The sequence below is a fragment of the Halichoerus grypus genome, chromosome 10 (assembly GCF_964656455.1).
Source record: "Halichoerus grypus chromosome 10, mHalGry1.hap1.1, whole genome shotgun sequence".
Taxonomy (NCBI): Eukaryota; Metazoa; Chordata; class Mammalia; order Carnivora; family Phocidae; genus Halichoerus; species Halichoerus grypus.
This window is the reverse complement of record NC_135721.1, coordinates 17,745,369-17,771,692: the sequence shown is the minus strand read 5'-3', so window position 1 is coordinate 17,771,692 and position 26,324 is coordinate 17,745,369. Positions and strand designations below refer to the sequence as shown.

The 26,324-nt window shown below is 42.8% G+C and overlaps 1 long non-coding RNA gene across 7 annotated transcripts in view; it reads left to right on the top strand.

Moving 5' to 3' along the window:
* Window positions 1-26,324, top strand: part of LOC118543510 (uncharacterized) — a 393,677-nt gene that overhangs the window by 135,804 nt on the left and 231,549 nt on the right. For 6 of the 7 annotated variants that reach the window (XR_013441611.1, XR_013441610.1, XR_013441612.1 and 3 more), the window contains exon 4: window positions 10,164-10,292. The exons of the other annotated variant lie outside the window; for it this stretch is intronic. This is a non-coding gene — a long non-coding RNA (uncharacterized LOC118543510). The remainder of the gene's footprint in view (window positions 1-10,163; window positions 10,293-26,324) is intronic. 7 annotated transcript variants of the gene reach the window in all.

The following is a 26,324-nucleotide window of genomic DNA, read 5'->3' as shown; positions in this document are numbered from 1 at the left end:
CAGAAGTGTGTGCATTTACCCACGTATATACATAGTCACCAATCTGCAGATAGGAATTAATCTCTGGATCAATTTTCATATGCCTTATTCAAGGGAAATTTTGTTTGAGAGACTTAGATGTTTTAGATATAAATTAATTTGGGTGCATTTAGCTAGCCCCCATGGAGGGTTATTGAGGACAAATTACTTTGTCTTGCTCCAAAAACATTATTCCTGGTAACCCATCTTCAACTAGAATGTTGGTTAGCATGTCTGGACAATAATTCTCCAGTGTTTTCACTCTATTTCTGATGTTTTAGTCAGAAGTGACAAAGTTTGTAATGCTTACTATCTGTAGATGCTTTTGTAAGTAAGATTATGGCAATTTGATAAAAACAGTTACATGTTATTTTGCTAATTTTGTGAAATTAGAAGAAACTTAGAGGTATGATTCAAATCTTACATTTTGTTGGTGAGGAAATTGAGACCCACAAAGAGAAAGAGACCTTTTTTGCTATGTAACACATTTCCTCAAATTTAACAGCTTAAATGAGAAATCATTTTATTTTTTCTCACAATTTTGTGGGTCAGAAATTTAGACAGAGCTTATTTAGCTGGGCAGTTTTTAAATTCTACATGGCACTGACTGAGGTCACTCTGTAATATTCAGCTGGTGAGTGGGCTGGTCCAGAGGACCCAAGAGAGCTTCATGCCATGTCCAGTCTTCAAGGCAGAGAGCTGGAGGACTGTGTTAAGTCAGAATGTCCACTGGAATGCCTACCTGCATGGTGGTTCATGGCTCCCAGAAAGTGTTGCAGGAGGCCCAGGTGAAAGCTTTAAGGCTTCTTATGATCGATTCTCAAAAACTCCAAGACATCAATTCTGCTGCATTCTATGGTCAAACAAGTCACCAACGCCAGCTCAGATGAAAAGGGATGAATATGAGACAGCACCCTCCAAGGGGAAGAGTATCAAACAAACTGAACGTCCTGTGTCTATCACAAACCATTTATATTTCCCGCACTTACAAATACATTTACCACCTCCCAAGACTCTCAAAATTCTCATTCCGTTCTAGCATCAGGCTTAGGCTGAGATCCAGGATCTTGTTATATAAAAAAGTCTAGAGGGGCACCTGGGTGGCTCAGTCAGTTAAGCATCTGACTCTTGATCTCAGCTCAGGTCTTGATCTCAGGGTCGTGAGTTCAAGCCCCACGTTGGGCTCCATGCTGGGCCTGGAGCCTACTTTAAAAAAAAAAAGTCTGGTGATGGGTATTAAGGAGGGCACGTACTGCATGGAGCACTGGGTGTTAAACGAAAACAATGGATCGTGGATCACTACATCAAAAACTAATGATGTATTGTATAGTGACTAACATAACATAATAACATTAAATTAAAAATAAAAAAGAAAAAAAGTTTAGAAACTAATGAAATGCCTCAGGGCTGGTTCTTTGAGTATGTCTGGATGTGAAGATACGTTAAATAAAGAGACAAGTTATCTGCCCTTTTGCAACCAACAGACAATGGTGATGTAGGGACAGTAGGAATATAATAGACATTCTCATCCAAACAGGAAAATGGGGAGCACATAGCAGTTACTGGTCTAGACCCGTTCAGAGAGCCCGCTAATTATAAAATCCAGCTGGGGGCGTGTTTCTACTTCCTTGATGGGGCCAGTCTTCCTCCCTGGGGATGGTTCTCCTTGGTTCCCATATCCGTTCTCTGGGCTCTTGGTTTTACCCATAGTCATCTCTTCTTTTGCACAATGAGTAGCCTGTGTTTTCAGCTGAGTCGTTTTCTCAGTCGGCTTCCTTTGTGGGCACAGAGGTGTCTTCTCATTTTGGACAGTGTGTCTAGCTAACTGCTTCTGTAATACAATTCTCTTAAAAACTTCAGTGTTTGCATGACTTTTTGGGGGGTTAATTCCATTAGAGAAAAGTCACACTCACAGTTATCTTCCAGAGAAGCTCCTCTCTGGTTTGCTGTGACATGGGGTGCTGTGGGACAAAGCCTTCAAGATTCTGGATGCCTTTGTATTTAGATGAAACATTTTACAGTATTTTATCCTTAAGGTTCTTAAAGGCCCTTCTCTCCCCCCCCCAACTTTTTTTAAAAAGAGGGTCCACTGGTATATCCTTAAGATTCTTAGAAATCATGCTGGGCAAACCCTTAAATCTTACTGAGTCTTAATAAAGGTCTTATTTTTTTTTTTAAGATTTTATTTACTTATTTGAGAGAGAGAGAGCACAAACAGAGGGAGCTGCAGAGGGAGAGGGAGAAGCAGGCTCCCCGCTGAGGAGGGAGCCCGATGTGGGGCTCGATCCCAGGACCCTGGGACCATGACCTGAGCCGAAGGCAGATGCTTAAATGACTGAGCCACTTAGGTGCTCCTTAATAAAGGTCTTATAAAAACACCTTTAAGGATCTTTACCCTGAGACTTTTTTTTTTTTTTTTTTTTAACTTTGAGATTATTTCACCATCCAGAGATGCTGGGACTGGGAAACATGTTTGTTTTGGAAACAGTAAGTCCTGGCTTCTTTATATTCCCTCTAAATTCTGCATGAAACTGAACATTTTCTTATTTGATCTCATCCCTCTCCATCAGTATTTTATCACATAGAGTCAAAAGAAACCAGTTGCTACTTTTGATATGCTGTCTGGAAATCTCTTTAGCCAGATCTGACAGTTCCTTAGATACTTCTTAAAATTTTTTTATTTTTGTTTTAAAGTTTTTATTTATTTATTTGAGAGAGAGAGAAAACAGAGGGAGAGTGAGAGGGAGAAGCAGACTCCCCAGTGAGCAGGGAGCCCCATGTGGGGCTCCCTCCCAGGACCCTGAGATCATGACCTGAGCCCAAGGCAGACGCTTAACAGGCTGGGCCACACAGGTGCACTTTAGATACTTTTTCTATTTGGTACATTACTATAATAGGCAACAATTTCACGAAACTTTTTACCACTGCTTCTTTTCTCCAGCCTCCAGAAGCATCTTCCTGCTGCCCTTTGACACTTGACCAATAGTTGCCTCCAGGCTCTTTTACCTTTCGCTCACTTCTAGGCTCCAAAGTCAATGCCATGTGCCTTGGGGTTATGTTACAACAGCATTCCACTTCTAGGACAGAATTCGGTTTCACTTACCTATTATTGTATCACAAGTGGCTACAAAATTTGGTAGCTTAAAGTGGCAATGATTTTATTATATGTCATAGTGTTATGCTTCAAAAATTCAAGAAGGCCTCAATTGGGTGATTCTTTTGTTCTACATGACGTTAGCTGGGTCATCCCACCCACCGTGTTGAGTTGATCAGAAGGGCTGATCTGGAGGGGCTAAGAGAAATTTACTCAATCTAATTAGTGAAATGGCTGGGATTGGAAACCGATCTTCCATCTCCTACTGCAGAGAGCTTTTCTTCTACATCAGGTGATCAAATCGGTCTTTGACTTTTCTATTGTAGGAGGAGTTCTTAGGCTTGTATTCAAACCTTTAGGAGGGAGAGAAAGAGATTTCCTTCATGGATAGGGAATCATCCTGGACATCCTTGAATCTCTACGTGTATTCCGTGGGATGTTCTGGACTCATGCTTTGCAGATGCTCTTTGCATGTTGGTACCACGCTTGGGAATAATATATAAATATGATGGGTTTTTTTCTCATTTTGTCCTCACTGTCTGAGTGACAGGGCTTTCCATTATAATTTATCTTTAATTCACTAAGCTCTTTTCTGCCTAACCTGCCTTTCTGATGACCAGGCAAGCTTCCTGCATCCATGTTTCCCTAATGTTATAACTGGGGCTATCCAGTAAGGAACTATAATCCTTGCCCCTAGAAATAGGGTTTATAGTCAGGATGTCAAGGCTACAGCACCAAGTCCTGTTCTGACCTTGTACTGAGACTTATAGAATTTCCAAGCCCGTCCTTCCTGCTCAGTTGACTGAGGCCAAAGCCTTGCACCCAGAATCTGTTTTGGGTTTCACTTTTGGTTTATTTTGTCTCTGTCCATTTTTATGTGATTGGGGTCCGTCTTGCTCTCATTCCATCAGATAGAATATGGGGATTATTTTAAACTAGTGATAAAAGCACATCAGAAATCTTTTGGTGGGGAGGATTAATGTGGATTTTGGGGGGAAAAAAGATCAGTTTACTTCTTTGCTAAAAAACACAATGAGTAGAGGAAAAATGAATCAGAAGAATAAAAAAGACACAGGACATTATCTCGAGCAAAATGGACATGAAACACAAACTACAAAGCAAATACTGTGCACAATTATTGACCAAAAGGGAGAGAGGCTAGGTTTAGAAAACAAATATTTTTCAACACAGACACATACGAAGCCAGAAGGCATTTTAATGTTCTGTTTTTGGTTTTTGTTTTTTTTATCATCTATGCCAGGAGAATTTATGATCAGAACATTTCTTCATCATTTTTAGAATTAATAATAAAAAACGGAGCATGGCATATTAAGTGAGGATTCTGTTTTCCACAACATGTTTGGCAGTAGACACCCAGAATGACCCAACCAGCAGTGAGGAAACAGAGGCTCGGGAACCCCCACATTTAGCTTTCTCTCTTTTTTTTTTTTTTTTTAAAGATTTTATTTATTTATTTGACAGAGAGAGACACAGCGAGAGCAGGAACACAAGCAGGGGGAGCAGGAGAGGGAGAAGCAGGCTTCCCGCAGAGCAGGGAGCCCAATGTGGGGCTCGATCCCAGGACCCTGGGATCATGACCTGAGCCGAAGGCAGACGCTTAACGACTGAGCCACCGAGGCGCCCCTTTTTAAAGAACTAACACCTAACAACCCAGGGGCTCAGATAAGCTCAGATTAGTATGACCAGTTTAAGAGTTTAAATGGTCAAGTTACCTAAACTGATACATAATAAGCTATTTACAAGATTGCTAGTTACTCCCGAAGTAATTTTTTTTTCTGCAGAAAAAATGGTTTTATGAGGCCATATTATATAATATGGTATATATGGACATCCCATATATGTCTATAACTAGACCTTCACATTGAAGGGGAAGACTGGAGACATGTCAGACCAGTAATCCAAAGAGTGCTTCATTTTTGTTTTGATCCAAATGTACAGAAAAGATCTTCAGCTGACTAGATTATTATATTATACTGTCTCATTTGAGAATTTGAGACTATGTTACAAAGTTGTGGAATGAAGTGCTGTGAGGCCCCTTGCTGCACTGGTGACGACATGGGCCTCAGAGAGGTCGAGAAACCTATCCAAAGTCACACAGCTGGCCAGTGTTGGAGCCGGGGCTGAATCCACTTTCTGCATTCCCATATTTGAATTTTCAAATCTGGACCTCTCCCCAGGCATACAAACGTAGTATTCACTGTCTAAAAATCTGATGTGTCTTTTCGTTTTTTTTTTCTTTTCATTCATATGGTTTTGGATTTTCATTACTTCTCATTTACTCATTTGTTCATTCAGTCAGCAAATATTTGAGTGGCTGCTATATGCTGGGCATGTTCTATGCTCTGAGTGATACAGCATGTATGGACTTTATATTCCACTTGGAAAGATAGATAAAGAGAGAAAGAAAGAAAGGAAAGGAAAAAGAAAGAAAAAGAAAGAGAAGTAAGGAAGGAAGGAAAGAGGGAAGGAAGGAAGGAAGGAAAGAGGGAAGGAAGGAAGGAAGGAAGAGGGGCCAAGGGTGCTAGGAGTAACTTTTTGGACTAATGGACAGAAGGACAAGTTCTCTAATATAAAGTGACTTTGGAACACAGATATGAAGGAAATCGGGAGCGGGCAGGGCAGGCTTCATGGGTATACGACCTATGCAGTGCTATAGGGCATCACACTTGGTTTACTGCTCTACTTAGAGTCACCATCTTGAGATTCTTAATGATTTTTTTTAACAAAATGTATTTTCATTTTATATTGGGCCCAGCAGACTATGCAGCTGGTCCTGGACCAGGAATGAGCTACGTGATAATGGAGGAAAGAGATCTGCAGACAAAAGATACTAGTAAGCACGCAGGGGCTAAAATGAACAAGGAATAGAAGGCGAGTCAACTGGAGTGGGGCAGGAAGGGAGAGTGGCAGGAGGTGGCATCGGTGAGGTGGGCGGGGGGGCTTTGGCTGCCACTCTGAGATGGCAAAGCCATTGACCAGAACAGTGACATGATTTGACCTTCATTTAAAAACAATTATCCTGGATTTGAGCTATTTGGCTATTGTAAGAGTGCAGTGTAAGATTAACCTATTTCCCAAAATAGGCTAATAGCAATTTTACCAAAATTAGTTCCATAACTTATAAGGAAGCCTTTTTCATTTTTTTAAAAAAAATTCAAAATGTTAAACAAACATATTAAAAACTTCACGAATGTGACAAATTATCAACTCTCAATGGTTATACAGACTAAATCTTTTTAAAAATTTATTCCTTTCCTAGATGGTTTCAATTTTTAGATACTTACAGCTGTAATTCCTAACCACAAATATTCCTATCCACAGAAATATCCTTTTCTTTATCTAGTTTTACTAGGAGGACCATACATATCCTAGAGAATGTTAAATCTTCTGCTATACTTTGATTCTCTCCCTTGAGAAAGAGAAGAAAAAAAAATCATGCTCCATTGTTGAATAACACCACTATTTCATGAAAGAAGATGTTTCTGCCAAATGTCCAAAGGAAAGAATCCTAATTCTAATGCTGATTGGAGCATTTCTTTCTGAAAAATTAAAAATTATAAGTTTCAGAAATGAAATCTGAAGATTATCCAGTGTTAAATACATGGAATCAAAAAAAAAAAAAAGAAATTTGATATAAAGCATGAAAAAGAAAATTCAGAGTTGCCAAAGGATATTCTAGAGTGAAAGAGAGGCACGGGGTCCATGAAATACATTCGAGCTTTATATTTGTAGTTATAGAAGTACCTTTGTAATGTGGGGTCCAAGCGTGCCTGTCAAAGTTGATGGGAAATTCTTACGGGAAAAATAATGTTCCCTCAAGGATGTCCTGTGCATGCACAATCCTTCCAGCAACGTCGCAAGTGCTTTCGTATCTTTTCTCTCACTTCATCCTCACCATTTCTGAAATGAGTAAGGTGGGTTTTATTTTAATGTGTAGATGAAGAAATGGAGAGTAAAGGATTTAAATAGTAAGCTCAAGGTCAATAGCAAAGTAATGACAACAGGAATCTAGATGTCTTGACTCAGTTCAGTATTCATTCCGTGTCCTCATACGTGTTCCTTTCATGCTAAGGAGATGCACCGGCAACTGGATGTGCTTAGTAAAAATAGGCCAAAATATACCTGCTGTACAGTGGCCACTTACGGGGGCACAAGGAGTAAAAAGAGATAGGAAACACACACACACACACACACACACACACACACACACACACACACTCTGTTAAAAAGGAATATAAATTGGACTTCTTCACAATTAAAAACTTGTGCTTTGCAAAAGATACTGTTAAGAAAATGAAAAGACATGCCATGGACTGAGAGAAAATATTGGCAAAATACAAAAGTCTTGTATCCAGAATATATAAATTACGTTGCAAATTCAATAATGAGAAAATATCTAACACAATTAAACATGAAAAATATTTGGACATTTGGACACACACTTCGCCAAAAAGTGGTGGATGGCTAGTAAGCCTGTGGAATGTTGCTCATCTTCATTAGTCATCAGAAAAATGCAAATTAATATCACGATGAGATACTGCTACGCACCTAATACAAATGCTAAAATAAAAATATCGAGACAATGCAAAAACGAACAAGCATATGAAGCAGTGGAACTCTCATACATTGCTGGTGGGAATGTAAAATGTATAGCCATATAAGTCATTGTACAACCCATAATTGCCACTCCTAGATACTTACCCAAGAGAAGTGAAAACTTACAGTCACATAGAAACCTGTACCTGAATGTTTATAGCAGCTTTATTCACAATTTGCCTACATTGGAAACAACTCATATGTACTTCAAGTAATAAATGGATCAGCAAACTGTGGCATGTCCATGTAAAGGAATACTGGTTTGGCAATAAAAAGGAATAAGGACTGATATATGCAACACCTTGGATGAATCTCAAATGCATTCTGATAAATGAAAGAGGCCAGACTCAGAAGACTGCATGCTATATGATTCCATTTACTTGCTATTCTGGAAAAGGCAAAACAGATCAGTGGTTGCGGGGTGGAAAATAGAGGGAGAGGTTAATTGCCAAGGGGTATAAGGATGTTTTTGAAGGTCATGGAATGTTTCTACATCTTGATTCTGGTAGCTGTTACATTATTTGTGACCTGATGTGTCAAACTCCTAGAGCTGCACAACAAAAATGGTCAATATTATTAAATGTAAATTATGTCACACTTTTTTAAAGGAAAGAATATAAATACATGAAATCTGGTTGAAACCAAAAGACACCATATCTGGTTGATAGTAAAAGAAAAAAATATGCCAGACAATAAGAAAAACATAAATTGTATAGAATGCCTCATATTTGACAGTAAATTTAAATTAGCAATTGACATTTCCAATTACTTTGAAAGTAAAAATTAGAAGCCATCTGATTGGGATAGAGTCCATGTTCAAATTTAAAAACTATATATTAATGATAATCATAAGAATGAAATAGAGTCATGAGTGATGTAAATAGCTCTATAAGTATAATTTTTAAAATGAAAGCGTAACTAAAAAAGTTACTGATTTATTCAGCCATACAGAAATAATCTGAATAATCAAGCCTCTAGGATATAAACCCCCAAATCTTGACTCAACAAAGGCAAACAAAAGACAAAAAACATTACTGTTGAGGGCCATTCTTCAATTGGTCAAAATGTACTGACGGTCTGTGAGCCCTTGGGAACTTCAGTCCTTAGTCCTGTATGTGATTATTGCTTATTTGCCCCAAGTATTTGATACTTAAGTATTTGGCAAGATGCCGACATGGAAGGTTTGCACTTACCCTATCAGTCTTTTTCATATTTCAATTCTGGTAGTTTTCATGATCCCATTGTCCTAATGCAACAGCCTGATCATTTTGTGGAATCTCTTTCCCAGACGTGGTCTTTGATTTTCTGCTCTCTTATCCAAAAGTACAGAGACCTCAAGTTTTTTTTTTTTTTTTTAAAGATTTGATTTATTTATTTGAGACAGAGAGAATGAGAGAGAGAGCACATGAGAAGGGGGAGGGTCAGAGGGAGAAGCAGACTCCCTGCCGAGCAGGGAGCCCGATGCGGGACTCAATCCAGGGACTCCAGGATCATGACCTGAGCCGAAGGCAGTCGCTTAACCAACTGAGCCACCCAGGCGCCCCAGAGACCTCAAGTTTAATAAACACAGTCAGTCATACTTTTCCACAAGGTAAAGAAGCACTGCTTTGTATTCAGGTAATCAGATTTAAAAAAAATAAAAACAGGAGAATCAAAGAAGGAGTGTAACTTTGAAATACCATTTTAATATCTACTAAAATAACAACAGTAAACAAACAAAAAATCATAGTTCTCAGTCTTGTTGATGATATGATGAAGGCGGTACACTTATTTTTGCTAAAATGGCCTTGTAAGTTACTAAAATTATTTAAAATGGAAGTACATCATGAGATCTTAAAAATGTACATTTTGATTAAATAGTTCTCCATTTAGGAATTTATCCAAAGGAGATCATTTGATGGGAACAAAATGATGCCTGACCCCTATATCATCTCAGAATGAGCTAAAATAGCATTAAAATAGAAAGCTAATTAAATGCACACCACTAGGGGAATTTGATAAAAAAAGAAAAGGAATTTGGAGGAATACAGGCGGCAGGTACCTCGTAGGTAGCATGAGATTTAGTTTTAGCGACCTGTAGTCAGCACCTACATGTGAGCGTCTCCTGCTTCCTCCCCATCCTGCCCCTACACTGATGCCAAGCACCGTACTACAAACTACATGTTTTGTTTATTTTCTTCATTAACTGTCTCCTTTAACTAGAACAAAAGCCATCCCATGAGCGCAGGGATTTTGCCTGTCTTTTTCACTGTTATATATTTTTTTCTTTGTGCCTAGAGCAATTCCTGGCACATAGCAGATATTAAATAAATATTCATTAAAAAAATAACAAAACATGAATGAAAGATAGTCAGTAAGGACTTTTTCATGGCCTGATGTGGATTCTGTTTCTGTTTTGGCTTTTTATTCAGCCATTTATTTGTTCATTCAACAGATTTTTTCTAGGCCCCTCCTCGGCGCCAGACATCACAATCGATCCTGGGCAGTCGTGATCCTGCAGTGGCATGGAGCTCACTGATGGGAAAAATGGCCACTAGAACAGTGATCATGAGGGAGATGGAGGGTAAGTGGAGGGCACTATAGGGATGGATACCATGGAGAACTCTCTTCCTTAGGGATTAGTGATCCTTAGGGATCAAAGCCTTGGATGACAAGGAGGAGCTCACTAGGAGAGAATGTTCCAGGCCTGGTGGACACACATGTGAAGGACCAGAGCCACAGACCATGGCACTTCTGAGGACGCAAGGAAAGTCAACGTGGCTATGGCGGGGGTTGTGACCAGCGCAGGGAGCACAGTGCTTGATGAGGACATGGAGGGAGACAGACTGGGGTGCAGAGGCCCTGGAAAGCTCTCTTTGGGACTTTGGTCTCTGTCCCAAAGGTGATAGGAAACATTTGACAAAGTGGAAATTTGAAGAGGGGAATGATCTGATCGTATCTGAAGTTTGCAGACACGGCTGTGGCCGCAGCATTGAGCATGGGCAGGAGGCGGGTAAGACTAGAGGTGTCTGCCTCCAAGGGTAGCACAGCCCCCGGGGCTGGCGGCCAGAAGTCCTGGGGCCCATCCCCGTTCTGCTTCTAGCTCTCCCTCGGATAAAGGAGCTTTCTGTGCTGTGTGTCTCGTGGAGTCTCTAAGACACGGAGGCTGCGGAGTGCTGTCACTGTGACCCGCCTTCTGCCTTCCTCATCTGACCTGAAAAAGGAGATGATCGCGATGAAAGGAGGCCTGCATTTCCTCAGGACTCAGGTGGCAGCTGAGAAATGGGCTTATTCTCACCAACAGCCCATCTGGACGGAACGCGAAGATAGTTGTTGGAGTCATACTTTCAGTTGGGGATGTGTGCCATTAAGGGATCTGGGTTTTCCACTGCTTTTACCACATAGGTTAATTTGGTGGCAGAAGCAGAGGGACTGTGAAGAAGCTGATGCTTCCAGAATTGTTCCTGCTGTCCCACATATGCCTGGGCCCTGGCGGCAGACCTGAGGGAGGCAGATGCCCTGTGGGGTGCCCCCAAACAGGGGTGATGCTGACTGCGGGCTCCCCGTTCTCCATTTCTAATCAGTGCCTAGCCTGCTGCGGCTTGGTGCCCAGGCTTTCAATTATTCAAGAATTGGGAAATATTTGTTGCCTGATGCAGGATTTGCTTTTGTTCAATAGAACAAAACCCTGGTGGGTGAGATTCAGCCCCCAGGGCAGCCAGGTCTCCAGATGCGAGCGGATTATGGACAGAGGAATAGTTGCTCTGGGAAGGGGTCTGGTTCAAACGGCATATAGAGCGGATGGAAGAAGGGAAAAACCACAAACCAAGATGAGTAGAGAACATCCTGAGTTTGCCCTCTGTTTGTTCGGCTAGAAAAGCAGAGCACGCTGAAAACACAGAAACCTGAGGCTGTGGTTGAGCGAAGAGGCAGCTTTTCAGGGAAGCAGCCCCAGGCAGGTGGTGAGGGCTCCGGGTTCTAGCCCAGATGCTACCGCTAACCTGCCCTGTGTCTTCAAGGCAATCATCTCTTCTCTTTGGGCCATGTCTCCTCACCTGTGAAATGAGGAAGATGGATTATGATCTCTAAGGTTCCATCACATCTCTGTCTTCCAATTTCAGGGTGATTTTCAGGTCCTGGCACCCATTGTCACTAGATCCTCTGCATAGGATGGCGCTGGTGTTGTTATAATCACTTCTGTTCATTGTCATCTGTTCAATCTTTTATTCTTTCTTTCAACAAACAAATATTGAGCACTTGCTGTGTCCCTGGGGGAACCTCTTCAGGGGATCCCAGACTGTGGGTCTCACGTGATGCAGCTAGATGATGAAGGCAAGTGGAGCATTACTTCTACTTTTCCTCTCATGAGACTCTGAAGACTGGGTTAGTTCTAGAAGCCATGATACCCATTCACTTTTGCATTGATTCATTGAACAAACAATCCCTGAGCATAAACTATAAGCTAGGTGGCATATAAGGGAAAATCAAAGATGAGTCAGCTGAATGGCTTGCCCACAGATTTACATGGTCTTGTTGATGAGGCTGATGTATAATAAGAAAACTATAATGCAGAGAGAAAGGCAAGAAAAATTATATATACGGGGAATTATGAGAGCACAGACACTGAACACTGGAGACCCAGGAGCACCTCCCAGAGGGGCTGGGATCTGAGCTGAGGGTTGTTTTCTTTTTTTTTTTTTTTTTAAAGATTTTATTTATTTATTTGACAGAGAGAGACACAGCGAGAGAGGGAACACAAGCAGGGGGAGTGGGAGAGGGAGAAGCAGGCTTCCCGCAGAGCAGGGAGCCTGATGTGGGGTTTGATCCCAGGACCCCGGGATCATGACCTGAGCCGAAGGCAGACGCTTAACGACTGAGCCACCCAGGCGCCCCCTGAGGGTTGTTTTTAAATAGTTGTATTACTTTATTCTGATTATAAAAGTTATATACACACACATATATGTATATATGGCTATGTATAATATATATAATTATGGGATAACTGGTCATCTTAATTTTCTTCTTCTTTGGAAGTTCTGAATTTTGTTTCATATATGCGTATATGTATGTGTATATATATGTGTGTGTGTATGTGTCTGTATGAAACAAAATTCAGAACATCCAAGAGAAGAAAATTGATATTACCAGTTATCCCAGAGTTCAGAGGTAATAACTAAAAAAGATTTAAAAAGACATATAATTTTGCTATATATTTTTAGGAGATTTTTTTGATGTTTTTTCTTCCTGTTCATTTTTTTGACAAAAAAAATCACACCATGAATACTGCTTTGTAAGTTGCATTTTCACTTGATAACATATCATTGACTTTTTTACATCAATAAATAAAATTCTTCTTCATTATTTTTAAGAGCCATATATCATATTCTATTGTATAGATGCCTTGTTATTCTTTTAACTAATGCTCTATTGATAGATTTGGGTTATTCCAGTTTTTCAGTATTATAAACAACATTGTGATAAACATGTTTCTCCTTAGGACAAATTCTTAGAAGCTGGATATCTAGGCCAAAGGATGTTTTAAATATTGACACACATTCCCAGATTGTACTTTAGTTTAAAAGCAGAAGTGTGTGAGTGTGAGTGTGAGTGTGTGTGTGTATACTAGCAAGTGCACGTGTGTTTGCTTTAGTTAATATTAACTGAATACTTACTATATTCCAGATATTAGACTAAGAACTTTATACACACCATCTGATCTAATTATTATAATATTTCAGCTCAAACAAACCACTGGTCCATAAACTCGTTATAAAAGATACTTGAAGAAAAATAATCCAGAAACACATTTTATTTGCCAACCCAAGAAACAGTGGTATTTGGATGCAGGAGGGTGAGCATATTATGTCCAAAAGGAATAATTGAATCTTTGTTTTAGCTTTGTTACAATGTCAGGCATTCTGTGCCCACTGGCCAGAGTCCATGACCTATAAATTTAAATCCAAATGGGGAAATTGTCCAAGGAAAGTCTGTGATTGTGGCCATGATGAACATCCAGACCTGCAGTAATCCACTACATTTTTAGTTCTCTGTACCAGCTGATGTTGCTAAAGTTTGTCTTAGAGATAGGGAGACCTAAGGGGGCACCTGGGTGGCTCAGTTGGTTAAGCGTGTGACTTCGGCTCAGGTCAGGGTACTGGGATCAGGCCCCGCATCGCATTGGGGTCCCGACTCAGCAGGGAGTCTGCTTGTCTCTCTCCCTCTGCCCCTCCCCCTGCTTGTGCTCTCTCTCTCTCTCTCTCTCTCAGATAAATGAATAAAATCTTAAAAAAAAAAAAATAGGGAGACCCTAGGTCTTGATCTGCCTAGGACAGTCCTGTTGTCTTTAAGTAAATATCAATAGTGCATTCTTTTGTTCTCAAAAGTATTCCAGTTTGGGCAATAATTTACTTTGAGGAAACTTGTTGCAGATGGAAGAGCTTGCTGATGAGACAGAGACAAGTTTGAGCAGTGGGCTCTCCAACAAGTGCCCATTCCCTTATGCTCAAAGGCAGGCATCTAACTTTCTAAAGAAATTTACCTCACCTATCATGCAGCGGGGTATCTGGTCGCCTCACTTATCCAGATAATAGCTGAGAATCAGAGAAAAAGCCAAGGTACCTGTGTTGCAAGAATTAGCAAATCTTAGTAATAAAATTCTTGCCCTGGTCTATGGGAAAATTTTTTATTCAAAGCCTGTCTACTCTTCCTTTACACACAGATCCTCCAAAAGCTTGGGTATCTTATTTCCTCCCCACAGGTGATTAAAAGGATAGGTTAGAAAAGAGAACAAATGCCTAAGGCAACACTTCGGCATGAGCAGGAAGAGAGGGAAAGTGGCTTATCCAAGAGGGAGAAGACAGGAGGCTTAAAAGGAAAGGCGAGGACCGCCATCATGTCAGCTCGGCCACTGCAGTGAAGCCTGAGAGAATCAGCACAGCGGGCAGCAATGGGGTTTCATAATGATGACCTTGAATTATCAAGAAAGTGTTTTCTGCATTTGGTAGGCTGTATTTAAGAAGGTTGGGTAGCCTGAAACATTTTAGATGAGCTCTCTATCCAAAATAGTTCCTATTATTGAAATTAGACTTATAAGAGGTAAGTGTTCAGCAAGCTGAACGCCTTGATTATATGGAATGATTTAACCTTCTGAGAGTCCTGAGCAGCAAAAAAAAAAAGTAATATGTAAGAAAAGCATTTAAGTCATCTTTTCTGCCCTCAAAGACTTCAAATTCTTGTTGATAATGTAAGTTTTCACCCTTTCTAGATATCTTTGCATTTTAAAAAGGACTTTAAAAGACTAAAATGCCTTATAATCCCAAGGGAGTCAAGTTCCAGTAATATAATTCCAGGCACTGAGAACACAAGAGGAATGTTTTCAGGGCCAAAGGATTTTTCTGGTTATCCATGCGGAAAGCCTTAGTTTTTCTTCCTGTGACGATAGTCCTGTAAAAAGGGATGGCCTTCTTAGCTGCTCATGTCCTTTGGAGTCCTAAACTCCCACCTCTGAGGAGCCCTCGGGACCTGAATCAAGTCCACAGGACAAAGAGCAGAGAGTCAAACATGCTCATGGCCAAGCAGAAGGCTAAGGGGTCCCCAGAGTAGCTGAGGGTACTACTCAGAACTGATGAGAAACAAAATTATGTATCATTTAAGTGACAAGTGGTCCTAAGCTCTCAGAGTCAAGACTGTTGGGGTTCTGAGAATTCTGGCTGAATATCCAGCAGGCCTCTGTTCATTAATCCATCCATGGCAATGTTTAAAGTGTAATGAAAACTCAATGCAAAAAAATTAGAACACTTGGAGCTTTTGATAGTTATCCCCAGGACACATAGCCCAAAGACAGAGAATGGAGGGCACAAGAAAGATAGATGGATGAGGCCATCTCCACTGCTTTGTTGCTCTCCTCGTGGATGCCCCACAGGAAACCTGGTCTGAAGATGGCTCCCGGGCTGGATAAAAGCTCTAAATGAAAGGAGTACTGCCTGCCCCATTAGTGGGTCAACCTTCCCTTTTGCCTAAAGCCTCAACTCAACAGAGTAGCTCTGAGGTATGGGACAGACCATGATGAATATCCTCAGAACCATGATGCATCCCTGCATCTCCTTCCCCAAAGTAATTTCAGTCTGCATCTCCCTGCCAGAGGCTCAGTTCCCCCTCCCAGAATGTCACTAATCCAATACCTACTCTTTGCCTGGGAGGTAGAACCTGGGTTTCTGATATCCGAGGAGGAAAAATAGCCATTCAGACCCGAACAGTTCTCTGTTGACTTCCCTTGTCATTTAGATGCTTTTGGAGGCTGGTTTCTCATTCTTTCCTGCTGGAGAAAGAAGGGCAGCAAGGCCATAGGCAGCTGACTCAGATATGCAGGGACCAAACAAAGCTCGTGTCCCAGACTTGGGTTGAGGCAGGGAGAGTAGCTGCTTCCTGTACATGATCTCTTCCTGTACGTGGATATCTCCTTTATTAAAACCAATATTTATTTTCTGTGGTTAATATTTATAATTCCATTATTAGAGGCTTATTCCCCTGCGGCCTGTGTAGGCCCACCTCATATACCTCTCCTGTGCTGCAAGAAGATGTGTAGAGGGAGGGGCCCCAGGGATGATGGGGACCCCGGGCATCTGAGAGCCGGGGATGTGCCCTCCAGCACAAGAGGAATGCTGACAACAGCAAAGACACCTTTTACTTCTCCATCCCTGGTGCCTATCTCACACAGCTTCTGTTCTTTTGCCACATGTTATATGAGCTGAATTGTGTCCCCCCCCAAATTCACGTGTTGAAATCATAACCGCAGTACCTGAGAGTGTGACTCTATGTGGAGACAGAATCTTTAAAGAGGTAATTAAGTTAAAATTAATTCAGTAGGATGTGCTTTAATCCATTCTGACTAGAGTTCTTGTAAGGAGAGGAAATTAGGGCACAGATAAGGACAGAGGGAAGGTGATGTGAAAGCATAGGGAGAAAGGCGGCCATCTACCAGCCGAGGAGAGAGGCCTTGGAAGAAGCCAGCCCTGGCAGCACCTTGATCTCAGACTTCTGGCCTCCAGAGCTTTGAGACAACAAACTCTTGCTGTATAAAACCAGCCTGGGGTACTTTGTTATGGTGGCCCTGACAGACTAATACACTCCATCATACCACCGCTGCCTCAGTCACTGACCAACCCAGCCCTACCGCCTTCAGGGACTCCTGGAACTCCTGCTGAGTTTGGCTCAGCTCTGCCACCTGGCCATAAAGTATAACTTTAACATCTAAAGAGAATCATATCTGCTGCTGTGCTCAGAAAAGCCAAATTTAAAAGACTTTAGGTTTCATCTAGTTCACAGATTGAAAAGTTGCTGTACATAGTAAGAAGGAAGCTCGGGAAATTAAGGGGAGAGAGGCTGACCCCAGAGTAGAGGCTCCAAAAACAGTTTCTGGTGTTTCCTAAAGAGGTGTTAACCACCATCCTTAGGCCAGAGAAAACCCTTGGCATAGAGCTGGGATTTAGGGAGTTGTAGAGTCCCTAGGATGGGCCATGGCTGTTAGATCCCTCACCAAGGTCCAATGAGAAGCAGGGTCTACTATCCTCCAGGGAGAGCCCAGGCTGAGACCATAAGCCTTGGGGACAGACACCTAGGCTCACTGTACACACAGGAGCACACAGGCATGTACACACACACACACACACACACACACACACACATGCACACACACACACACACAATGGTAGAAGACTGGGGCCTGCCTGCCTGAACAAAAGGGTTTCCTAGGGTAGCAGGATGCTCTCAGTTGAAGGAGGGTTCAAAACAAGGATGGGGAGATAGGAGTCAGAGAAAAGCGAAGCCATCAGCTTAATTTTACTCCCCAAAGCAGGGTGTTGCACTGAGCTAGTATAGCCAGCAATCAAAGAGGCCCTTGTCACCTGTCATGTATGCCTGTCCTTCCCAAGGTGTGAGCCAGGACAGCCCACCCCTCTGTGTGACTCATTTCCACATCATCTATACTTTCCAATAAGCTCTTACTCTATTAGATTGCTTCCTGAAAGAGCCACGTATTGAAAATCACCAGTCAGTTCTTTATTCTGTTAGTCACCAAACTGATTTCTTAAGCTCAGAACCAATAAAGCTGTGACGGCGAAAAACGGATATGGATTTCTCATTCTCTCACACTCATATATAATAACAATAAAACTTTATTAAACAAGAGACATGTTGTTTCAGGGAATTTTTCTTTCCCTTCTCCAGTGCCCCAAGGCTAAAATATACAATCTTATTAACTTCCTGGAAGAAATACTCCATTCCCATGGTGCACATGCTGAGCATTCATCTTCTTGGACCTGGAAAATGAGACAGGTCCTTGACATGAAGGCGTGTGGGCCACAGTTGTATCCAGGGAAATCTAGGGGAGCGAGCCTGATGAGGACACTCCCAAGGAATCTGCGTGGAGTCCAAGAAGCCCTCTGTAATAGATCCTCTGCATGTCCCAGGCCAGGAAGAAAAGGAGAAAGGATTGGCACAGCAGGGCATGTGGATGTGCGGGAGCCTGAAGATAACATTTAGTTCACACTCCCAGACAATAGTTCGGGAGGCTGCAGTTCAGACAGGGGCTGACATTCACCCAGAGTCACACAGAATGGACCATACAGCAGGAACCAGAGCCCTGGTGTCGTGTTCTGGGCTCCTTCCTTGCCTCCCACCCCACAGCCCCAGGACTGATCTCAAGTGAAGGAGATTCCACTGTGATGCCTACATGACTTGTGAGGTGGCCTCACGCTCCTCAGGGAGGTCAGGGGTCCTGTCCAGTCTTCCTGTGTCTGACTACAGCTGAAACAACCACCACACAACTCACACAGGCAGGAGCGTCTGCCAAAGTCAGCCGAAATCTGTTGAATGAATGAACGACCTCAACCAGATGGTGAATAAAATTAGGACTCAAGAATCTCATTCATGTCATTCCAGCTGACCACAGACGATGTTTGGTCCCAGGAAGACTGACTTTCTGAAAATCCTGAAGCAGCCTGACAGTGGGAGCTGCCACCTGGTCCTCTGGGGTGGGAGATAAGGAAGAAGGCCCTCCCCAAAGTCATCCAGGCCAGAATATTTGTCACTTCCTCAGGAAGGACTATCTCCAGAAAGCCAGGGGTGTAGGGTTACATCTTCGAGGATAGAGGAAGGGACTGAGGACTAGCTGAAGGGGTGATCCCTGGGAGGAGACCCGTGGATCCCAGGCACTGACTGGGCCGCGAAGCAGAGGAGCATGAGACGAGTGGTACCAGCTCCACACTGCTGTGCACAACCGAGTCGGGGTTCAGGCTGGTCCTCAGGAGTGGGGGGCTGTTATGGCCTGAATTGTGTCCCTCCAAATTTCACCTGGTGAAGCCTCATCTCCCAACGTGACTGGTTTGGAGATAGGTCCTTTAAGGAGGGAATTAGGGTTCCTTTAGGTCATTGGTGTGGGGCCCGAATCTGATAGGACTGGTGTCCTTATAAGAAAAGGGAACCTAGAGCTCTCTCGCTCCACATGCACACAGAAGAGGCCATGTGAGGACAGGATAAGAAGTCATCGTGAGCAAGTTGAGGAGACAAGCACAAGACCCCAGGCCTGCTGGCCCTTGATGGTGGGCTTTTAGCCTCCAGAACTGTGAGAAAATACATTTCTGTCATTCAAGCACCCCCCTCCCCCTACCCCGTCTGTGACATTTTGTCATGGCAGCCCAAGCAGTCTAACACTGGGGCTGGTATCTCAAGCAGGGGAAGCACAGAGGGAGTTAGGGCAAGGCAAGAAACCAGGGGACTCCGGTTCTGGGTGACAGCTCTGTGTGGGCAAGCAGTCCCTATTTGTAAGTCTTAGCAGAATGGCACAGCCATGGGCTCTTTGAGCACTGGTATTCTGTGTTTCATCCTTTTCCCGGGGTCCTACAAACAAGCTGGAGTCTTTCTAGGAAAATGGGAAAAAGATCAAGCAACCTCTGGTGGCCTTTGTAGCCCTAAGACCCTGACTACAACAGATGCAGAGGTTCATCATTGAAAATGATTTATTGGGATTTTTTAACTGCAAGTTTGGAAATCTTTTAACGGCCTATAAAAAGGAGCCACAGTGGGCTAATTATAAATGACTATTTATATATATTTATTTCAGGTTATATATTTCAGATACTTTTCAGTGAAACCAAATCAAATGATGGTCAAATACACATGGTGTCCAGCAGAAGTTGTCTAGATATTTCCATGGTCTAGGAGATACTTGGAACATATGCAATAGCTGCAAAGCGTCAGGCAGATTCTCTGGCTCACCCTTGGCCCACCATAGCGGAGTTAATTTGTGGGGATCCTCTCAAGGTCCCTCGGACTCCTCCTCAGTCAGTATCCATGCTCTAGCTCTGGACCCTGAGCCCAGCTTCCACCCTCAGCCTCTTTGGCTGCCACATTCCTCTAGACTCCATTTCAGATCAAACACCACATGTTGTCTGGGCAATTACTGTGCACTCAGCTCTGTGCTTTGCTGGACCGGGAGATAGCGTTGGAAATAACCTCTGAGGTTACTTCCAGCCAGAGACAGGGGAGGCTGCAAGAATGTGCATCCTCAGAGAGCTCAAGTATTGCTTCCTCCAAGAAGCCTCCCTGATTCTGCAGACAACAGAAGTGGGTAGCAAGCCCCATTACTTCCTTCTCCTCCTGCACACAGAAATAGACTGCATTTTCTTACAGTCCCTTCATGGAGATGCAGTCCACGTGACAAAGGAACATGGATGGGAGTGATGTATGTCACTTCCAAACTTGGCTCCCAACTGCTCCCTTTCCTCCTTGTCTGCCTGTGTAAAAGGCTGAGGTCCTGGGAGATGGTGGGATCCGCCATATCCGAGAAGCCTGGATCCCTCAGTGACCGCATGGAACAGAGCTCCCCACATTTGACTGTGACAAGAGCGAGAGAGAAGCTTGCCCTGTGTGCAGCCTCTGAGAGGCAGAAGTGGTTCACTGCAGCAATTGGCCTGTCCAGGCGGCTACACTGACCAACTCTCAAGTTGAAAATCAGAGTCATTTGCTCTCTAATTGAACACACCCTCGGATAGGGAGCTTGGGAATATGCATGGACAACCTTCTAATTTGATAGGGCTATGAATGCAAACCATGGCCTGTCTGACTCAGAGAGTGTGCTCCTGGTCCATTTCTCCTTTGTCACTCTCTGGGCTATGGTGGTAGCCAGCGGGTGCCGTGGAAGACTGTAAGGGAAAACCTAACTCACAACATTCCAGAGGTGGAGAGAGTTTTGCAAATTGTGCATATGGGCATTTTTGTTGTTATTGTGTAGTGTGAATTGTGTCTCTCTTTATTTCACAGGCATGTTCCTATCTCATTCCCCCACCTATATTCTCTCCAGAGAAGCTGAAGCAGCTTTAGAGCTAGATCTAGAACCATCTCCTGGGGTAACCCTCGGGCTGAAGGCAGCAAGCTCAGAGAGTAGGCTTCTGCGGATGGCCGCTGTGGCACTTTCCAAAAACCTGCTGGGCTGCCGGGAGCCTGGCTGAGATGCAGACAGGTCTGGTGCAGTGACAAGGTCTGCAGTCCACAGGCACAGTGGCAGAGGCCATCCGGGCCTGGGGCAGGGGCCCCACGACTCCAGAGAGGCACTTCTCCTATTGAATCGGGAGGTTCACAGATTGAGAAATTCATCGTATTCTCAATGATTCCCTTGCTCGACTGCCTCCCCAGTCCGGGCCTTGGCAGCCCTTGGTTTGGTATAAATCACATTCCATCAGCGTAACTGCAGGGCTTCGGGGATCATTTTGGAATACTAGGATGTTAATGCATCGGGTTTTGTTCCAAGCAGTGAGCCACCTCCTGGGATTTGGGAATCTCTCTTTTAAATCCAGATAGCACTAATGAGCTAGTAAGGGCTCCTGACCTCCTTGACTCATTTCCTCACTCCCATGGCTGCTCTGAGCATTGGAATCAGCCACATATGCACCGCACTGCAGCCAGCCGCGGGCCTGATACAACTGCGGGCTTTCAGTGCAACTGGTTCTACCTGGAGGCATTTAAACGGCAGTTTCTTTCTTCTTCTTTCTTCTTTCTTCTTTCTTCTTCTTCCTCCTCCTCCTCCTCCCCTTCCCCTTCCTCCTCCTCCTCCCCTTCTCCTTCCCCTTCCTCCTCCTCCTCTTCTTCCTCCTCTTCCTCTTCCTCTTTTTTCTCCCCTAAATTATTGCGTACACCTAAAAGTGCTTTTCACATACAGGCTCTGGGTGGAATGTTTGTGGTTATTTTGATGGCAATGGTGATAGTGTCCTTTATAACAGGGTTTGGCCAGGAGCTGTCCTTTAATTCTATACCCAAGCAAAAATTATGCTGGGGTGTCGAGGAGGTGGTCCTTGAAGGGGTGAGTGATAAGACACATATTGACAAGCAGTTAAATATCATTTACCCTTTTAGCCAAGCATGTCTCTTAGTGCCCGCAACTGACATTTAGTCACTTGGAAATGCCTCATGTAATGCTTATTATGCATCGGGGGCTGTTCTAAGTGGTTTATAGATATTTACCAGTCTACTCTGCGACACCATTTTTTATGTTCACTTTCCAATAAGAAACCTAGGACAAAATAGAGAGGTTAGGGAACTTGTCCAAAGTCACAGAGCCAGTAAATGGTGCTGTCAGGACTTGAAGCTACAGTCTCGGGCTCCAAGGACTACACGCTTAATCACAGTGCTGGGTCTCTCCTCCACAGTTTTTCCTACCTCTCAAGGTTGGCTCAGACTGTTCATCTTATCTAGAATGTCTGTCCCTTTGCTCTTCACACTTCTAAATTCTAGCTCATCTTTCCAACACCAACTTACAACCTAGTTCCTACAGGAAGCCTTCCTGAACAATCTGTACCGTGCTTCAGTTGACTGACTCTGATCTCCAATAGCAGAGTGGTTCAGAGCATGGCATTGGGCACTAAACTGTATAAACTTCGATCAGACCCAGCCCTGGCTCTATGACCTTGTGTAAATTAATTAACTTCTATGAGCTAAGTTTTCTTCTCTGTAAAGTGGAGATATATAGTGCACTTACCAACAGGGCTGTTGAGGGGATTAATTGGATTGGCATATCTACAATACCTGGAAGAGTGCTCATTCCCTCTGCCTGCTATATATGTATTTTATTAGTAGTATTGCTATTATTGTTGTCATTATTGCACATTTGCTTTTCCTATTGCTCTTGTGTCACACTTATGCTTTCCTTGTCTGATCCTTATCTCCTGTAAGACTGCAGGATTATTTGCACCCCTTGAAGACATAGATTGGTTGTATGTGTGTGTCTTCCTTCCTTCCTTCCTTCCTTCCTTCCTTCCTTCCTTCCTTCCTATCTATTTAATTCTCTGGCACTTAGATTAGTATCCTGCAAATAGTAAGCATTCATTTAATGGCAATAATTAATTAATGAGTTGAAGGTAGCTAATATTATATCCCTAGGCACAAGAATTCAAAAATCTCTTTCTCTCCCACTGAATTGTGTATAAATATAAGTCACAGGTCTTCATTGATCTTGGAATGGTATATCTCAGGGGAAATCGAATCTGTCATAGTTCAAAGAAAACCCACTCCTAAATAAGTTACCAGATGCATTCATTAACTGAGGTGGTCCAGTTAAAATAGGGCACAATCTTGGTGGGATTTGAATATCAATAGTCTGTAGAGAAGCATCAGCTTCCAAGAATTTTTGGCTCCTGATGTGATCTTCTTAACCTTTGCTTTATAGTCTAGTCTTCAGAGAGGCTGCCGCTTATTTATCATGGAGATACTGCAGATATACCATGCGAGGTAATTGAGAAACCATTTGAAGACTGATGTCTTATTATCTCTTGAAGCACACAGCAAAGAACCACTTACAAAGCCTTCTCTATTATTTGACTGTTTAGACCCTTAGGTCCATTGACTTCAGAATATTTTAAAGGAATCACTCTGAAGTCAATAAGGCTCCATGACTTGCAAGGAGTCAGGAAGCTACTGAAAGGCTCTAGGTCTGCAGTTGACTGGCACACTGTAAGACAGAGGCTTGTTGCTCCCGCTGAAAATTGGGACAAGAGTTTAACTCCACGAGGGCGGCTGGCTCAGCACAGGTCCGTATACTCAACGTCAAAGGACAGGGTCGCCTGTAGTCTTCCTCTGAGCAACTTCACATTGTTCTGTTGTTGTTCCGGAAGTTGGTCTTTGGGAAGGTGGCAGGAGAACAGTTATGAAGAGTAGAACCTACTTTTCTCATAAATGTGCTCTGGTTTCCCAGGGCATGCTTCCCAGAGCACTGGCATCCTCTGCCATCCCCCAGGGCCTCAGTAGGCCTCCAAATAGCTGAGATAAGGAAAATGAAGCAGGAAGCAGATGTGAACCCCAATGGTTCTGTTGCCTGAGCCCTCCACTCCCCCCTTCTCAAACTATTTCCTACCTGCTTTCATATAGAACTCCGTATAGCACTGAGATTTTTTGTCTTCCTGTTTAGGGACAAGTGATGAGCTGATATGTCATCTCATACTTTCCTGGCTGCCCTGAATGAACTCTACATTGAATGGCATCCCACAGATTGCTTAGCTTTTCTTTGGCCTTCTGGCTTGGCAGGTATGAAGAACAGATGATAGGTTCAGGGAAAAGGGAAGTGGTGAGTGTCAACCCCCACCCCCAGATGGTTTTGGTAGCAAAGCAACAGCCATCCTGTGGAGTTGTGTACATAACTTGGGAGTAGTTTCCCCAGTTTTCTGAAATAACACTCCCTATATCGCTTTTAAGTCATGCTCAGTATTGTAAACAATTGTGAAGAACACCCATTTCCTTGTTACACCTCAGCAACTTTTCCATAACATTATACCTTTCTTCATCCTTTTTATCTCATTCAGTATTTCATGTGCAGTGCAAATCATAGCCACTAATCACCTCTCAGTTTGTGGCCCTCATCTCAACAACCAGAGCTCTGGTCTGGTTCTCATCTCTTGCTCAAATGATGGTAGTTCAACTGGACATTCTCCTCTTTGCTTTGGGCATACCAATTTATTCTGTGCTCCCTGATGGATTAATCTTCAGTCACTACCTTGCTCAAGAAAATTCAATGGCTCCCCATTGTCTACTAAAAGTTGAGCTTTGCTTGGCTTTTAAGGCCTCTTTAGAACCTGGCTCTAATATTTTTTTTCCCCAGGAGTCTCTAATATATACTTCATAATTCTCATCCCCAAATTTACTCCAGTCCATGGCTCTTTGCATGGCCACATAACATGTTCTCTCCCTGAAATGCCCAACCCTCTCTTCTGTGATTTCCCTGTCAAGTCATCTAATTTATTTGGCAAAGAAAGAGTGCCTCCAACTTGGGCTGTCTTAAAGACCTGGCTTTTCTTAACTACTTCACATCTATTACCCACTGCCTTGTTTTCAGAAATCTAAGTGTCTTCTGCCTACATTCCTGGACCATTAGCTTGATGCCATATAAAGTTTACCATTCGCTCTGTCACCCCTACCCAGATTTTTTCCCCCCACATCAGTACTTACCCAATAGGACCAGGATTATAAGTGCTCCATAAATATTTTAAATAAAAATTATCTAGATTCCACCTTTGGGAACTAGATGGTTGGGGTACAATCCTATACAAAAGAAAAATAATGTGATTTATAGTCAGTATTATTATGGGGCACATACTGGAGATACCACCTCCTACTAGAATCTCTCTTTACCTGAGGTGACCCTGAGTGGAAGGAAGGCCCACTCCTGAGTTTCAGGAGGATAAATTGCCTTGCTCTCTCTCACCTTCTTTGCTTTACTATTTCCTCCGCTTGGAATTCTCTGCCCTTTTTTCCCCCTTGATATATTCTTTCCCGTCCTTTGATGTTAACACAAAATATTATCATACTAGTGAAGTCTTTGCCAGGCCTCAGCTCTCCATTGTCATTTTATGCTATTTAAAATAAAAAGACATAAATATAAAAGTTAACACAATTGCCCAGCACATATATGACCTGATTGGGGAATATAAATCTTATCCCGTCTGTGGACCTGTGGCCTGTCTTGAATTGACCCTCCTTGCTGCTTTCTCATTGTCATGGAGAGATGCAGGCTCTGAGCATCTGTCCCTAGTTTTTCCTCCACAGAATGTGCTGGCATTCTGGCCTTCTCTGCTCCCACCTGGGAGAATTACATTGGTACATTTTTTCTGCCTAGATACCAGACACCTTCCTCAAGGACAAGCATGCTGTGATTTATACCTCTCTGTTCTCTCATTGCTGATTCTGGCATCTAGCACGGAAGTGGGACTTGGTATCTATTAACTCACTGAGTGAAGGAACTGAATAAACACCAGCCACTTTCCTAATCTTCTTTCCTTATCTCCACTGGTGTGCCCGTCCTCAGGTGCATGACTATATATGTACTCATGATTAAGGAGAACTAAGTAGGTCAAGGGACAGAAAGCAATGCACAAATACATAAATTATATTTTGATTTAGGTATCTTACTCTTTACATAATAAGGCTCTCTGCTCTACTGTAAAGCTTTCAGGCATCAGTGGGGAAACATAGAGGCCTTATCGTTGTTATATCCCCAAAACTCTTACTATTCCGTGCCCCATACTACTATCTTCCTTGAAGTCGGACCCATCCAATTAGTCTACCCTTATTTCCACTT